General features: G+C 39.1%; 1 long non-coding RNA gene across 1 annotated transcript in view; it reads right to left on the bottom strand.

The window, feature by feature from the left end:
• The window catches only part of LOC140613853 (uncharacterized), a 40,772-nt gene extending 29,824 nt beyond the window's left edge, over positions 1 to 10,948 (bottom strand). Inside the window, exon 1 of the long non-coding RNA XR_012014740.1 lies at positions 10,803 to 10,948. This is a non-coding gene — a long non-coding RNA (uncharacterized lncRNA). The remainder of the gene's footprint in view (positions 1 to 10,802) is intronic.
• Between the last annotated feature and the right edge of the window lie 5,593 nt (positions 10,949 to 16,541).

The raw sequence follows: 16,541 nt of genomic DNA, 5'->3' as shown, positions 1-16,541 counted from the left end.
AATCCATCTAACGAATATTTAATTTCAGGTATCATGCTTTTCTGCTACAGAATTTTTGTTTGTTTTGTTTAAAGTGTCTATTTGTTTCCATTTTGTTCATATATCATGTTCTTGATTTTCTCCACATCTTGTTTTAATTTTTGAGCATCTTTAAGACAATAGTTTCAAAGTCTTTGTCTATCAAATTCCCCATTAAGTTCTTTTCAGGGACAGTTTCTGCTGGTTGTTTTATTTTTCCTTTGAATAGGTCATACTTTCCTGTTTCTTTGTACACCTTGTGATTTTTGTTGAAAACAGTACATTTAAATCTGATAATGTGATACCCCTGAGAATCAGATCCCCCTACTTCCCCAAGTCTTGCTGTTTTTATTGTTTTTCGTTTTTGTTGTAGGCTGACTCTGTGCCAAGGATCAGCCTGAGGTGTAAGCTTAGGGTCTTCTTAGGTCTTTTATGAGCCTGTGCTTTCCTCTGAGCACGTGCAGTGACTTTCTAATTTCTCCTTATATGCAGTTGCTTTTGAATGCCCTGGTTTTGTTTTTTGTTTGTTTGTTTGTTTGTTTTAAAGATCTTATTTATTTATTCATGAGAGACACAGAGAGAGAGGCAGAGACAGAGGCAGAGGGAGAAGCAGGCTTCCTGTGGGACTCGATCCCAGGACCCATGGATCACAACCTGAGCCAAAGGTGGATGCTCAACCACTGAGCCACCCGGGAGACCCAAATGTCCTAGTTTTCAATGCCTATCTCCCAAAAGGGAGAAAAGAAAAAACTGAAGGGTGGGAGGAAGGTGCCAGCCCTCTGAATCCCCTGGAAGTAACTTTAGCCAGAGGGGTAGGGGCTTGCAACAGAGAATGGTACAACAACAAGGACTGCACCTCTGTGATCAGAAATAGCAATCTACAGTCAGAGCACAGATCCTTCATATTTGGAGGACAGGGTCCTTCTTTTCCACCCTGGCTCCTACAGACTGTGTGCAAACTGCTCCAGAAACACAAGTTGGGCAGCCTGCCAAGGGGCTGAGGGGTAGGAGACGAGTAGCTGCTACACACTCTACTCAGAGCTGAAATTGACCAAACTTAACCTCAGTTTACCATCCAACCCTTCTCCTGGAATTTGCAAGTCTTCCATAAACTTGAGAGTTCTAACATATTTACATCACACAGAGTCTGCCAATGTAGTTGTTGTCCAAGCAGGAAGACAGAAATCTGGCGCTTCCGACTCTGGCGTCTTCTCAGAATCCTCTGGGGTGCTTTATTTTTTAAAAAATATTTTATTGTGGAAGATTTCAAACCTAATTAATCCCTATTTCCCTCATGCACTTTCAAGAATTACCAACTACCTGCTCTCACCTGGAATTTCCCTCTATGGTTTCTTATCCACTTCTCTGCCTTCCCCCCATGGCAGGCTTCAGACAGTGTGATTACCTGCCTTCTGCTCCAGCTTCAAGAACCAGTGGGATCCCTCCAGATAGCTCACTAAATCAATAAGCCCTCTTTTCTATCCCTCTAACTTGAATAATTTTTATACCTCCCATCTCTACTTTCCAGACTCTTTTAAAAAAGTAAATAAGGAAAAAGGAAGCAGCATTTACTCCTCTCCAGTGGCTTGAGAATCTGATAAAAGCCATGGACCATTACTCCAGAAAAAAAGGGCACATACACAATTTTGTATGCTATTTCAGGAGGTTCATGGATACCTTGAAGCTCTCCAAAGATTGCAGGTTAAGAATCCCAGTTTCGTTGTTTCTATAAGGTAAATACCCTTTCCCAGGCCTCACCTGAACCTTCTTGCATGGTTCTCTTTCATAGACACACAGACATCTTTTTTAGTGTGCTACTGAGGCAACTAGACATAAAGAGCTAATGTGCTGGCCTCAAATCCTGCAAAGTGAGCAACAGAACTAGAGGCATCCCCAACATCCCTGGGTGGCACAGCGGTTTGGCGCCTGCCTTTGGCCCAGGGCGCGATCCTGCAGACCCGGGATCGAATCCCACATCGGGCTCCCGGTGCATGGAGCCTGCTTCTCCCTCTGCCTGTGTCTCTGCGCCTCTCTCTCTCTCTCTGTGGCTATCATAAATAAATAAAAAATTAAAAAAAAAATAATCCTATGCCACCTTCATTTGAATATTTTCCTGTCCCTTTGAAGTGAAGCACGACTCGAAAATAGTCCTAAAACCCATTCTAAAACTATCTTTTTTTTTTTTAAGATTTTATTTATTTATTCATGAGAGACACAGAGGGAGGCAGAGACACTGGCAGAGGGAGAAGCAGGCTCCATGGAGGGAGTCCAATGTGGGACTCGATTCTCAGTCTCCAAGATCATGCCCTGGGCTGAAGGCAGACGCTCAACCACTGAGCCACCCAGGCGTCCCTAAAAATGTCTTCTTTAGCATAGCCTATTCTCTCTTCTATTTTCTGTTAATTCATCTGCATTGCATTTTCATGAAATGCAAAGGGGTAAAAAATTACTAATGGACTCAAAGGCCAGAACAGATTAATTTAAAAATTAATTAATTTCCTAACAAGTATATTTTATAATTTTTAAGAAGATTGTATTTATTATTTGACAGAGAGAGAGAGAGAGAGAGAGAGAGAGAGAACAAGCAGACAGAGCAGCAGGCAGAGGGAGAGGGAGAGGGAGAAGCAGACTTCCTCTGAGCTGAGCAGAGAGCCTGACCCTAGATCTTCTCTGCCTAACTCCCAGCCAGCCTGAAAAACTAAAGGGCTAGGTTTCCTGCCTCCTACAGGTGGTCCTCTAGCCTGTTTCTCCCAACTGGAATCCGAGCCCTCAAATTCCCTCACTCAAGGTGAGGATCTGGCCTCTGCACCTTTCCTGAAGTCCTCAGACTTGCTCTTGATTTCCTGTGAATAATCCACTTACATAACAGCACACCTCTCACTCTACCAAGAACAAGTGAAATTTGACTGGGATAATGTAGTCTAATCCCATACTTATCAAGGATACATTAGTGTGAGGGAGTCATTATCTGAAGAAATGCAAGTCTCCTAACTGCGGTGACCATTTTCATATTATCATCCAAAACAAGTTAGCTCTCTGACTGAAAAATCTCCATCTCAGAAATTATGTCTGAAAATTTATTCAAAATGACATGGGAGAGGAAGTGGGTGCCACGGAGCAAAATGGGTGGGGTTGCAATGAAACAAAATTGGCCGTGAGTTCATTGTTCCTAAAATTAAGTGATAGGCAAATGAGGGTTCACTATACTATTCTATCGACTTTGTGTATGTTTGAAATCTTCTATACTCAAAACAACAACTGCATCTCTGCAGAAGGTTTGCTGATGATGTTCTATTACTGGAAGACCCTCTAAGTGTTTTAAAGAAGAGCAGAACTTGAAGCCCTGCAGGTGAATTTAGTCTCCATCTTTTACAAATAAGCTGCTTTCTCCCTCCACAGATTATTCCAGAATTTACTGCCAATATTTACTCAATGCTCACATTCTAGTTACTGAGTTCTTCACCACAAGCGCTCCCTTTTCAGGGAACTTCAAGGTTGACAATGACACTAGAGGGTCTTGTTCCCCTTTCACTATTGTCTGGGGACATGTGCCACCTTGCTGGGTACACAGACAGAATTCAGGCACTGCATTTCTAAATGGCAAAAGAAAGTCTACCTCTCTTTTTCTTAAAATATTTTATTGATTTATTTGTGTGGGAGAGCAAGAGAACAAGTGAGAGAGTGCAAGCCAGTGGTGGTGGGGTTTGGCAGAGGGAGAGGGAGGGGCAGGCTCCCCAGTGAGCAGGGTGTCCGATTGGACTCAGGGCTGGGTCCCAGAACCCTGGGATCATGACCTGAGCTAAAGGCAGACACTTAACCACTTAACTGACTGAGCCACCCAGGAGTCCCATGCCTCTCTTTTAAAAGGATTTTACTCGAATAGAAAAGAGTCTGGTGTGGGTGGCTTGAACAATGACTGTCTGGCCACCAGAACAGGATAATATCTCTGGTCTTAGTAAAGTTTATGGCACGAGTCTTGTTCTGAAATGTGGTCTTCAGTTTTATAAACTCAGAAATGTAAATGCTAGCACACGTAGACACAATGGGTGTCTAAGGCCTGATGAACACCAATGAATTAACTTGCAATGGGAAATATAACTATAAGCAGACCCCAGATCCATGTTTGCTGGTTAGCACATTTTCTGTCTATTGGAAACTTTTTATGCAAAGCCACATTATAATTAGAAGGATACTTGGTGAGAGTAAGCTCTAGAAGAGTGAGTTTCTAATTAGGGAGAGTTAGCATCCCCTGGGGGATAGGCAGAGGGAGGAGGGCTTTTAGTGGAATTTGTGTGTGTATGTGGTGTTATTTTATTTTTTAGCATATGTCATTCGGAATGGCATAAACAATATTATAATTCAATAATATATTTGGGGCGTAGTTTAAATCCTGTGGACTTCATAATGAAAATTATAAAAAGCGAAGCTCAACAGAATCTTTTTTGGCTGGTAACACTCAGCTTAGAGGGTGGGAGTCCACAAGTCAGACACTCTGGAGGGCCTAAGATTTTTTTTTTTAATGAGGCCAAAAAAAAAAAAAAAAAAACACTGTTCACTGAGGCACTAAGCAAACACCATATATGAGGCAACTTCTATTTGCAGAGTTCAAATAAAATTTTCTGTTCTTACATTCTTTCTCACTAAATGGTTTTGTATCGAATACAATCATATTTAGTTTCTTAGTGGTCACTATAGGAATTGATGTGGAAACCTATCTATGGTATTTATTTATGTTTTTGAGGGAGGTTTTTTGGTTTCTGAAATACAAATGATCTATGTTACTTAAAACATACTATGTGCTTTACAGTAAAGTATACAGTATAATACTATAAAATACTACCACAGTTTTGTACCCAAATTCTACACAATGGTAGGGCCAACCGCTGTGGAGTTATAGGAGACAGTTATTTGGTGGTCTCAGCATTGATTTTTGTCTCCTCTTTTCCAAAAGACCTGAGACTCATTTGGGAATTGGTATGATCCCTGGTAAGAGAACTCCACTCTTGTTCTAACACATTCCAACCCATTGAACATAGCAATTGGTTTGTAACCCAAACCAGTCAAATCAGAGTGAATCTAAAAACTTTTTCTAATAATGACACTGGGACAAAGATGGGCTCACCTAACAGGTGCCTCTGGCAGTCATATTTGGCCCTGAGGAGGGCCTAAATTAGGAGAAAGCCAACACCAAGACAGGTAAGAGAAACAGAAAGATATGAGGTTCCTGGGGCCATCAACTGGGCCGTTGGATCAAGTTTGTCTGAAACCAACACTTCCTCTGGACTTCACAGTTATTTGTCCCAACAAATTCTTTTTATTGTTTCAGCTGTTTTTAATTGCAGTTGAAGCACCAATGGGTGGATCAGGGTACTGCTGAATATAGATTGACTGAATTTCTTGTTCTTCAACAGGCTCAAATATCAGTCAGTGAAGCATGTCACAGAGAAAAAGGTCCAGTATCTGTCATGTTCTTAACTTCTGCTATAGATCAGAATCATGTGGAGAGCTTTTACAAATCTCAGGCCAGTTGGGATGCCAGGGTGGCTCAGCGGTTGAGTATCTGCCTTGACTCGGGGTGTGATCCCGGAGTCCTGGGATCAAGCCCCGCATCAGGCTTCCTGCATGGAGCCTGCTTCTCCCTTTGCCTGTGTCTTTGCCTCTCTCTCTCTGTGTGTCTCTCATGAATAAATAAGTAAAATCTTTAAAAAAAAAAAAAAAAAAAAAAACCAGGGAGCCCTGGGTGGCGCAGCGGTTTGGCGCCTGCCTTTGGCCCAGGGCACGATCCTGGAGACCTGGGATCGAGTCCCACATCAGGCTCCCTGCATGGAGCCTGCTTCTCCCTCTGCCTATGTCTCTGCCTCTCTCTCTCTCTCTCTCTCTCTCTCTGTATGACTATCATAAATAAATAAAATTTAAAAAAAAAATTAAAAAAAACAGGCAAAACAAATCTATAAAAAAACAAACAAACAAACAACAAACAAAACAAATCTCAGGCCAGTTAAATGACAAACTACAAGGATGAGACAATCTACAAGGATGGGAAACAGAATTTTTAAAAATTTCCCCAAGTGATTCCAAAGGGCAGCCTAGGCTAAAAATCACTGGTCTAAGTAAATATCTGGTTTTGTCCATTCAATAGAATCTGCAGACTAAATGTTCTAAATATGTTTTCCCACTAAAAGAAAAAAAGAAATGATGATATATAACTTGTATTGTGAGGTTTAATGCAAACCATACTTGTGTGACAGGAAAGCAAAATTCGTTTGGATCCTTGTTTTACCTTTAAAATATACGCAGATTTTGTTCTGTACTCCATTTTATATTGCTTTCTCTCTCTCTGCAACATTTAATAGGAGCTTAAAAAGTACCAGTCATAGTGACAGACACCAGTGATACGGAGCAAAACAAGAAAAACACAGTTCCTACAATCCAGGAAAAAAAAAAAAAGGTAATTAACCTAATAATTACACCAATATTTGTTAAATCTACGATAAGGACAGCACAGGGTACTATGTAAACAAAATAGTTCTCCTAACTTCTTGGAGGAAATGATGTTTAAACTGAAGCCAGAGGAATGCATATGAGCTACTTTGGTAGATGATGGAAGAGGGAGGATTCAGACAATAGAAGTGAAGGAAATGAAAGAATACCACATGGGAAGAGGTGTATGTGAGAGAAATGAGACTGGAAATAAAGCTAGGAGCCAAGGCTTTATCCCAAAAACAATGCAAATCAACGGAGGGGTTTTAAGCAGTCAAAGGATGTGATTTCTATTTTGGAAGATGATTCTGGCTGCTGTGTAGGAAATGCATGGGGGTGAGGAGAATGGGGAGCTTAATAAGATGGAGTCAAAGAACTAGTTAACTGGAGGGAGATAAGGTAGCCCAAGCATGAGCAGGGAGGCCATGGAAATAGAGAGAAGTAGACTAATCTGAGTGATATTTAAGATGGTAGAGTTGATAGGACTCGGTAATGGATCATTTGTGGTGAGTGAAAGGGAGAGAAAGAAGCCAAGAGTGACACACATGTCTCTGATTTGAGCAACTGGGTGGATAGCAAAGTTATTTCTTGAATAAAGAACACTGGAAGAAGAGCAAGTTTGTAAAAGATAAGTTGAATTTTGTTCATTTTTTTTTTAAAGATTTTACTTATTTATTCATGAGAGACACACAGAGAAAGGCAGAGACATAGGCAGAGTGAGAAGCAGGCTTCAGGCAGGGGAACTCAATGTGGGACTCGATCCCAGGACCCTGGGATCATGACCTGAGCCAAAGGCAGACGCTCAACCACTGAGCCACCCAGGTGCCCGAATTTTGTTCATCTTGAGTTTGAAGTAACTGTTAGATATCTAAGCACATATAGATGATAAGTAGTTACATGTCTCAAATTCAGGAGAGCAATAGGACTAGTGATCTAAAGTGGATAGTCATCAGCAGATTGATGTTAATTAAAGCCAAAGAAATGAACCAAACTACCTGGCATAAGTTTGTAGAGAGAAAAGGCTAAGGACAAAACTCTGGGGAGATGTCCAACTAAGAGGGCTGTCTTGCAAATATGAGAAAACTTTGCTAGAGATGTAAAGGGTAAAAGAGAAGATATTTAACATCCCTCCCCCCCCAAAAGTATACTTTTTTAGAAAGAGAGAGTGATCAATCATGTCAAATGTTGCTGTACATCTAGTAAGATGAGGACTGAAAAATGTACATTGGATTTAGCAACATGGAAAGTACTGGAAATGTTACCAGGAGTGACTTGGGGAGGGAAGGTGAACTTTTTTCAGAAATGGAGAAGAGACAGCATGTAGTAACTAGAGAGGGATGTGGGTCAAGGGATATTAAGATGAGGTAGATTGGAAATGCCTCTTTTTTTTTTTTTTCATGAGAAGAAATCAGGAAGATGGATAAGCAGAAAAGACAAAAGTGACAAGATACTGGAAAGAATAGGATCCAGAAACCTGAGGGATGCCTCTTTTACTGGAATAGGAGAGAAAAAGGAGTATCAGCGCACAGAACAGAGAGGACTTTAAATTTGTTGGTCAGAAGTGAAGAAAATTCCTATTTGATCACTTCTATTTGTTCTGTGAAGAAATAGGCAGGCAGTGATGAAAACAAGAAGGGGTGGTGCATGGGTCAGAGGCTTAAGGGGAGCAGAGAAAGCTTGAGATTGTTGAAAATGAGAAAGCTGACTAGGGAAATCATGGGCTAGTTAGGCAGTGTTAAAGGCTTAAGACTAATGATCATAAATATAGAAGCTTGATAGTCTGGGAGGCTTCTGCATATTTTCTCCCATAGGTCTTTGTTGCCCATAAACTAGCAAGAAAAAAGATGGGAGAGTTGAATTCATATATGGTAGAGATGAGAGGTGCAATGCAAAATACAACAGAAAGGTTTTAGAATATTGGCAGTGTTGAGTTGCTTGCAGTGATGGGTTGGGAATCCAAACTGGATAAGGAGGAAAATATAGATAGGCAGAGGCTTTTGAATAGAGAGAGATAGAGTAGGGCAAGGGTATTGAAGGTTCATCTAAAGCTGAAGAATTGGGGTGTTGGAAGTTATATTGACCAATGAGTGGAATCAATTTCAAGAGGAAAGAAGGTCTGAAACTGTGATTTCAGAGACAGAACAGTTCAGGTGGGGACAGGGTCCAGAGTGTAGGGGACAAGGTCCAGAGTGCAGCAGTGGAACCAAGTGGCTGAAAGAAACAGGGGAGGCCTTGGGAAATGAGATCAAGGAAATGAGAAGCTGAGGTGTTGGATGGATCATCCACATACTCAGTTGGATGGAAGGACTTGGAGAAGAAAACGTGGCGCTAAAGGCCCTGTATCTTGCTGCTGCTCACTCCTCTGATCACTTCTATTCTCATTTAACTCCAGCCACATCAACCTCCTTGCGCTTCCTTAAATATACCAAGCCCATTCTCACCTCAGAGCATTTGCCTACTTTTCCTGCAGCCTTGAATGCTCTTCTTCCAAATATTCTACTGTGCACTCCCTTGCTGCATTCAGATTTCTGCTCCAACATCAACTCTTCAGAGCTTTTACTGACCTGTCTACCTAAAATAGCAGCTCTCAACTCTGATCCTTAATGTGTTTTATTTTTCTTCAGAGCAGTTAGCACAACCTGAAATTATAGCTCACATTTATCTTCTCTATTATCCATCACCCCACTAGGATGTAAGCTCAATGAGAGCAGTCATATTCTCTTGTCCCCACTGTATTCCAAGCACCTAAAACAGACCCAGGAACCTATCTGCTCAAATCCTGCCCTTCTCTCAACAACTCAGAAACATTTTTCTGACACTCCAAGCTGAAGTGGTTTTTCCCCACTCTGAAGTTCCACAGGGCATATTGTATATACTGTTCACTCATCACTCTTACTCATTGATTTGTTCATTAATTGCTTTAACTATTGTGTGCCAGGAATTCATCTAGGCCTTGTTTCATTTGATAATTACTGTTTTATATTTTCATCTTATTTCTATAAGCAAACTGTAATAGACTAAAGGGATTACAGTGAAACCACCAGATTTTGTAAGTTCTAAGGGAACAGTTTAGAGACACAATAGAGAGGATACAGAAAGCAAATAGGGGCACCTGGGTGGCTCAGTGGTTAATTGTTTTTGGCTCAGGTTGTGATCTCAGGGTCCTGGGATCCAGTCCTGCATCTGGCTCCTCATAGGGAGCCTGCTTCTGCCTCTGCCTATGTCTTGCCTCTCTCTCTGTGTTTGTTATAAATAAATAAAATCCTTTAAAAAAGCACATAAAAGGAATAGTAGAGCATTAACAGGAAAATGCTAATTTGTTTTGAATCTTGTCTCAGTAATTAGACTGATCCTAACATGAGACTGCCACAGTCAACCTACATCCTAAAATCATGTCTAAATTTTAGATGTAGTAACAATTTGCAAAGATACTTTACAAAAATCCCACTTTATGAAATAAAGTATGCAATTCTACAAAATTAATCTAATTGTATTGTTATCCTCTGTAGCAGTTGCGGTTCTTTTAGATGCTAACTTTAACAGAGAATAAATGTATTGAACATATTAGGTACAGAATAAAAGGGCAGCTCTGAGACCAAGTCCTTAAAGGACAAGAACACCTTTGTGATGCCATGTAGCAGGTCTCAAGCATCTTGCAAGGCTGCCACTAAAATGAATTTGTGGGGCACCTGGGTGGCTCTGTTGATTAAGTGTTCCAACTCTCGATTTCAACACAGGTCATGATTTCAGGGTCCTGAAATTGAGCCCTGCATCGGACTCCACATTCAGTGGGGAGTCTGATTGAGATTGTCTCTCTCCCTCTCCCTCTACTACTCTCACTCCCTAAAATACATAAATCTTAAAAAAAAAAAAATGAAAAGGTGTCAACCAGTCTCTCTGACTGGCTTCAAAGTTCTGGGAGAGAGACTTAAATTATAGGCTCAGCATGAAGAGAAGAAGGCATGGACTCTTCTCTGGCAGTCCCCCCAAACAATATCCAATTGGGAAGAGATTATTTTCCAAACGTTACTTGGGATACAATTACCAAAAGAGCAAAAACAATCAAGAAAAAAAAAGTACCAACCTGATGCCCCTCGTGAGAACTACTCCCTCCTTCTCTTAGGTTTGCAGAGCTCCTTAGCTATGCCTAATCACACTCTGGATCAATGTTTATGTATCTTTTCATTTCATCTAGTAGCTTATGAGCCCCAGAAGGCAAGTGGCTGCAGCAGCTGCATTATCCAGAGAATGGTGTCCTAGAGATCCCCCCAAATTAGTTTAGAAATATTCTGAAGAGGGGGTACCTGGGTGGTTCAGTAGTTGAGTGTCTGCTTTTGGCTTGGGTCGTGATCCCGAGGTCCTTGGATTGAGTCCTATATTGGACTTCTCGCAGGGAGTCTGCTTCTCCCTCTATGTCTCTGCCTCTCTCTGTGTCTCTCATGAATAAATAAAATCTTAAAAAAAAAAGAAGAAATATTTTGAGTAAATTTAAGCAAAAGTAAATGCCTTTTCTCTATTCTATTATAGATAACTTTTATAAATTTTTAATAGTTTCATCTAATATGAAAATATGTAAAATGAATATGGGAAGACATAAATCCTCTTTAGTTCCTTTCTATCTTCTCTAAATATATAAAATGCTCACAGAGTATTCCTCATTTTAGTTGGAAATCTTTTAAATTTAAAAAGATATAACATTAATCTAATTTTCTCTGGAGCTGATTTCAGCTAAAAGTCTCTTCAACAATTTAACTGTTGGTATAACATCTGGTATAACTTTTGAATAGCTAAAAATAAAACATTCTGTTCTTTGGAGAATAACTACTAATAAATGCTTAGGAAGAAATTGTTCTCTGACTTTTCTAACTTGTATTTGCGGAGGTAATTCTAGAAAACCATCGTGGTAGCTAATACATGACTAAATCTGTCAGAGTCTCTCTTATAAACACTATAAAAATGCAATAGATTAATTCCGTAGTAAGACAAGTATATGACTCAGTCAAATACCATAAAAGTCAAATACTGAGTATCCATGCAATGGAATATTATTCAGCCCTAAAAAGAAGTATGAAGTAATGCAGTAATGCTATATGTTACAACATGAAGCTTGAAAACATGCTGAGAAGCCAGATACAAAAAGCTATATAATTTTACTTACACAAAATGTCCAGAAAAGGCAAATCCACAGAAAGTAGATTAGTGGTTGCCAAGGGAGGGGGGTGGGAGGGAGGGGGGTGGCCTGAGGGAATGGTAATGGAAAGTGACTATAGATGGATATGGATTTCCTTTTGGAGTGATGAAAAGGTTCTGTAATCAGATAGTGAGGATAGTTGCACAACTCTGTGAACATACTAAAAACCGCCAAATTGTATACTTTGAAAGGTTGAATTTTATGCGAATTATTTCTCAAAAAAATTTGTTTTAAGAGGGAGGAGGCTTAATGAGATTCGGCATGAAAAGAAATTGTTATAAGGACCTAAGAAAGGCATGGAATTTTGTATTTATATCCAGGCAAAGACAAAGAGTAGAAGAAAAAAGCATAGAAAAGAATACCCAATAATTATATCCTTACGAGTCTAAACATTAAAAATAAAGGTTTTAATTACATTGCTAATATCATGAGACAAATCATTTTCCCCTTTTGGGAAAGTATATGACTTGCTCTTTTTTTTTTTAAGTAGTAAAAAATTACCAGCAGCCTTTCTTAGTTCTTTTCAGCTACGAATTGTGCAATAGTCTCGGCTGCAAATCAAGCAACTTTATGATGTTGTAGCACTTAAAAACTCACTTGATCTTGTAAGAACTTTTTATTTATTTGCAATAAAAGCATACAGTTGGCAGATCATGCCAGGAAATCATATCCTACCCATCTATACTTGCCCCAGTGAAACTCAAAGACTTCCTTGGATTTTCTTTTCCTCATTCTTTGAATTTTAATCTGTGTGTTTTTAGTGTTTGAGTTAACTGAGAAGCCTTTTCGTTCTGTGAACTAAGCACATTCCTTCAAAACCACAGGCATCCACTTCTCATTGGATTTATGACAATCACAACATTGGCATGCAGGTAAAAAAAAAAAAGAATTCAATTTGCTTTTCCCATCACACCTCCGGTTACCTCAGGGAACCCTATTTTAATAGGGAAAGAAGTAAGGACAATTTCTGCCATCCTAACCACATCCAAGTGTTCCACAATATTCCTCAGTGGTTTATCCTTTCCTCTGCACATTTCTACAGCTCTAGCTATTGGATCATTAGAGTTTTGCCTTTCAGAAAAGGTGTTTAGGAAAAGGGATCCTAACAGACAGCAGTCCAGAGCAACTTTTCCTTCTTCAGAATAGCCTCTTTAGGAAATTCCTTTCTAAATCTAATAAGTTTATGGATTAAACTACTTTCAAGGATGGAATGGCCTGAGAGCATTCTAAACTGAGATTAGGACTTTATCCTTTGTTCGGCACATAACATGGGCCACTCAAAGCACTTAATAAATATTTAACAGAATTGAGTCAGTAATGTTGTAAAAGAGTTAGAAAAGACTTTAGAATTTGCTTTGTTTTTTCTTCTATCAACACAAGGACAAACATAAATGGGTGGATTATAGTCAGTGTAAGAGAATAAAGAGTAAGAGAGATTAAGAATAAAGAGGTAAAACACCTCATATGGTTTGTGAGAAAGGGCAAACATCCTTTTTGTATTGCTCTTTTTAGTTGGTTGTTGGGCAGACTGCTCCACAAGAGAAAATGTGATAACTCTAAGAGAGGAAAATGAAAATTGTAGTCTTTCCAATTAAGAAAGTGTCAATTCAGTCTTAAGAATAAGAGCATGGCCTCCCATGCTAACAGCTATATAATTAGTAATATTTCCCTTGATAACAAACACAGTTTATACTATAGTTATCAAAAAATTCATCCTACAAAAAGTTGCTTGAGTTTACAACAACTGAAGCGGTAGCCAAATTTCAGAGTATATTGATGCAGCTATTTGTATTCCTGATGCTCCTTTGTACTCTAAGCCCATTAAGAACATACTACTTTTCCTAAATTTTCCCATATGATAAGTAGAATCTTATGGATTTGTGGCTCTCAGGTCACTTAAGTTACTGGGCAGAGAGGCGTGGAGCTATATAAACATGGGGAAAAGAGCTATTACTATTGAGTGATCAAACCATTAAATATGTTTTATTGCTGTAAAGTGTATCATTGTTTTACTTCATAGTATACTGTTTTTGTGAAGTTGAGAAATAATGTGCTTATTCTGCTTTCATAATTAAAACATCACTTTCAAAATTTGTAAAGTTGATTGAAATAACCACAGTAATGGTGGAGTTGGGCTTGCTTGTTTTAAGAGAAGTGTTTATTTATTTATTTTTTTTAATAAGTATTTTTTTTTAATTTATTTATTCAGAGAGAGAGAGACTGAGAGGCAGAGACACAGGCAGAGGGAGAAGCGGGCTCCATGCAGGGAGCCTGACGCGGGACTCAATCCTGGGTCTCCAGGATCAGACCCCAGGCTGCAGGCAGCGCTAAACCGCTGCGCCACCGGGGGTGCCCAAGGGAAGTGTTTAAGTTTGAATGCAATAGTCATGGTGGTTTTTAAAGTAAATAAATTGAAATTAGAAGCAATGTAGTACCATACCCTCTTCGCCAAAATATTTTCTACCAAATGAAAATAAGGAAAAGAGAGTAACCTGTGATTATGTAAACTGTGGAAGGATAAGGAGAGACTAAATCAAATGTATATTCTTGTTTGTTTTTTAAAGATTTTATTTATTCATGAGAGATAGAGAGAGGCAGAGATACAGGAAGAGGGAGAAACAGGCTCCCTGTGGGGAGCCCCATGTGGGACTCGATCCCAGGACTCCGGGATCATGCCGTGAGCCAGAAGCATATGCCCAACCACTGAGACACCCAGGTGTCCCAAAGGTATATTTTTGAAAATAGACAAATACTCCAGAAATATTGCACTGTATGTTAGCTAACAAAATTTAAATAAAAGGAAAAAAAAATACAGAGATGAATGAGTATATTATAGTAGGAAGACTTTAATACAGCAGCTGATAGAACTTCCTGACTATAAGGACTGTGAAAAACTAAAAGTATTATGTGTTTTCCCTTGGAGATTAAAAACACAGATAATTCTCCTTAGGTGTAATATTATGTAGAAAACAGAATTGGTTCAGATAATGTTTTGAGAGTCTCAATTTTTTTTTTTTCCACTAATATGAAGGTAAAGAGAAAAAAAGGACTCTGGGCCAAGTCCATCTGTACAACCCTCAGCCTGTCTGAGTTCTTTAAGGACGGAGTAGTTTTGAATAGCTGAGGTTTCTGGACAGCTATGTGTACATCATCCCAAGAATTACAATTTTGAATGAAAATATCACTAAAATTGTATTTAAATCCCATGACCTTTATTCTTCCTTTCTGACTTTTAAAAAATATCATGTGAGTCATTCAAACTTACAGAAATTATTTTAGGAAAAGAAACAGCCATAATCTTACTATCCCAAAACCACCAGGACGTACAGAAAACATGATTCAAGGTTGTAAAATAATGAGATCCTCAATCTACCTGAATATTGTCTCAAGTCTGTAACACTACATGTTACTATGCTAAATTCACACCCTTTTTTTTCTGGCTCCAAAGACTGACCTCTTAACCTTCTCCAAGGCTTGCATCCTAAAGGCCTCACATTGTAATAAATTTTAAGAGCTCGCACACATGCATCCTTGACACTCTAAGATTTTTCAAACTTTCCTTAGCATCAGATTCTTATTTTTCAGTTTCCAAAGGTATATTTTAGTTTTATGGTATGCCCCCCACTTTTCCAATTTGCTGCTTTAGATTTGCTGTTACTAATCTGGCTTTGAGACATGGGGATAGGACATTTAAGTCTAAACACGCACTAGCCAATCCTGAAAAATCAACTTACTTATATTCCATAGTGACTTAATAAAAATTTAGATAGTTATAGGTGGAAAGGTACATTACCTGGAGTCAAGAAACCTGCTCATACAGCAGAGTAGAACGGTGACTACATCTGCAGAAAATATTGTTCATCTACAAGCTACAAAAAAATCAAATGTGCCACAAAACAAAGAAGGTAGAGGATATGGATGTTTAAATAAGAAAAGAAGTACAGGGCCCATTGAATGTCCTGTACTAAAACTGAGCCTTGGGTTTGAAAAGAAGTTAGGAGACTGCTCCCAACTCATTCTGGCCCAAAAAGGTGAGGAAGGAAGATCAGAAAGTGTAATGCAGTAGAGAGAGGAGGCCAGGGGAGTTTGACACAATTAAAGACTAACACTTGCTTTCTTGTTTTGATGAGAGTAAGACCACTGGATATAGAAGGTCACCTTGAAGAGACACAGTGCTATTACTTCAATCTTGCCTGGGGTCAGCCCTGCTTATCTCCCACCAAATGTGGATAAATAAGCAGCCTCATAGAGCTATTTTTTATCATATGAGCTTGGCAGGTATGTTGCTTTTAAACCTGTTGATGTGCTACTATTATTTCACGTAATATATATTTTAGTATATGTGCTGCCGAAGCGAGTACTATTTCACATAATATAAAGTTTCTTTTTTGTGAGGTTAACATGTCAGCTTCATTAATCAAGTTATCATGAAAATTAAAATTTATTTGATTAGAATTTAATTAATATGTCATACTAGTTTCTTTGCAACTACAGAACATATACCTATGGGAAAGGGTGGCCCAATTGCTTGCGGTGGCAATTAAACTTGTGCTTTTCTTCCACTGGCCTCTGTTCCCTGCTAGGCTCTTGGTTAAGAGAGAAAAAAAAAAAGCTGTCACTCTGACCCAAAAATCTCTCTTAGGACAGAAGATATTGACAGAACCTAGAGTACACCTTAAGTGTGATTGTTCTAAAGGCATACTTGAGTTGTTCCATGAGAATGAAGCTCTCAGAAGACCCTGAATACATATTTAAGACTGAACCTCCATTTCCACCCTTCCGTGATTTTTCTCCTTAAGTCTGCCACTCAAGTCTCCTTGTCCTCCTAAGTCTCCCTGTGTCCTTGTACTCA

Source organism: Canis lupus, chromosome 22 (genome assembly GCF_048164855.1).
Source record: "Canis lupus baileyi chromosome 22, mCanLup2.hap1, whole genome shotgun sequence".
Classification (NCBI taxonomy): domain Eukaryota; kingdom Metazoa; phylum Chordata; class Mammalia; order Carnivora; family Canidae; genus Canis; species Canis lupus.
Note: the sequence above shows the minus strand (reverse complement) of the source record. Positions and strands in the feature narration are given on the sequence as shown.